We start from the raw sequence: 1,936 nt of genomic DNA, 5'->3' as shown, positions 1-1,936 counted from the left end.
CACTGCTAACTCCTGGATTACACTCCCTGTATATCCTCCATGTCGGATACAGGAATATCAGGGACTGAACACTGCTATGGGAACATCAGCACCATGCGGCACAGGTCGTCTTGCTGATTCCATATCACTCCCACTTGTTTTTCTTGTAACGATTCTTTTACATTCACAGCACAAAAAAAAAAAAAATAAATTGGGGCTCTCGTCATACCATAGGTACACCGAATTTCAAACTTTTCAGTTTTACATTTTTCCCCTGACATAGACACTCTACACAAGTTCTGCATACCATATGGGGAGCCCAATACTTATCTTGGTCCCCAATGTTTCTTCTCTGTTTTTACTGAGAATATTCACCAAGAATGTAGCAAAATACATTACCCCCCTGGAGTCATTTACCCCCCTGGTGTTCTAATTCTGTCGGTATTTTTATGCAAAAAGCGGTACTTGTTTTGCATTGAAATATATTTTACATTGTAGGCCTATAATTCTTAGCCATAACTCAGTGAAATATGTCCAATATTTAATACATTTAATAAATTTAATAATAAACTTTAAAATAACACAAAAATCTGTTAAAACAAGGGTGCAAAAAATACTGAAACCTGTAATATAACTGTACAGTAGCATATGTAATATATATATATAATTATATATAAATTACTAAATTTATATATTTATATTATATAATGAATACTTTGTGTTGGATTTATTACCATTATTTTGTATTGAATCCAATACAAAATAATTTAAATTTCTCGCTGCGCCTCCTGCATGCATTGACTCATGCACCGACGTCACCAAGAACTCCCCAGGAACATCACTGCATTCGCCGGCTAATGATCAAAGACAAATGACGCGGCCAGAAGACGGGCATGGACGAGCAAGACGCCGATGGGACCAGGTAAGTGGGTTTTATTTATGTTTTTAGCTACCCCGAGTGTGGCTCGGGGTTACCGCTTTTTGCGTGTTTTTTTTACCCCGAGCCACACTCAGGAATACCGCTCAGGGGGTTAAACAACTTGAAGAACTCATATTTCTGTAAAAAAAGAAAATGTATGAATAAAAGAAGGCAAATAAAAATTTCTTGAAAATAATGCTACATTTAATATATAAAATGCAAAACATGTGTAAATAAAGATTGATGATATGATGCTCTGAACTGCTGGTTTGATGAAACATATTCACTTCATATTCACTGCTAACTCCTGGATTACACTCCCTGTATATCCTCCATGTCGGATACAGGAATATCTGGGACTGAACACTGCTATGGGAACATCAGCACCATGCGGCACAGGTCGTCTTGCTGATTCCATATCACCGTACTCACACTTGTGTTTCTTGTAACGATTCTTTTACATTTACATTAAAAAAAAATTGGGGCTCTCGTCATACCATGGGTACTTTTCACTTTTCAGTTTTCCATTTTTCCCCTGACGTAGACACTCTACACAAGTTCTGTATACCATATGGGGGGCCCAATACTTATCTTGGTCCCCCAGTTTAATACCAAAATATACAAGATATGCTTGTTTCACTAATTCTGTAATGTTTCTTCTCTGTTTTTGCTGAGGATATTCACAAGAATGTAGCAAAATACATTAGAGTCTTTTACCCCCCTGGTGTTCTAATTCTGTCCATATTTTTATGCAAAAAGCGGTACATTGTTTTGCATTGAAATATATTTTACATTGTAGGCCTATAATTCTTAGCCATAACTCAGTGAAATATGTCTAATATTTAATACATTTAATAATAAACTTTAAATAAAATAACACAAAAATCTGTTAAAACAAGGGTGCAAAAAAATACTGAAACCTGTAATATAACTGTACAGTAGCATATGTAATATATATATATAATTATATATAAATTATACATTTATATATTTATATTATATAATGAATACTTTGTGTTGGATTTATTACCGTTATTT

Source organism: Pyxicephalus adspersus, chromosome 2 (genome assembly GCF_032062135.1).
Source record: "Pyxicephalus adspersus chromosome 2, UCB_Pads_2.0, whole genome shotgun sequence".
Classification (NCBI taxonomy): domain Eukaryota; kingdom Metazoa; phylum Chordata; class Amphibia; order Anura; family Pyxicephalidae; genus Pyxicephalus; species Pyxicephalus adspersus.
This window is presented reverse-complemented; position numbering follows the sequence as displayed.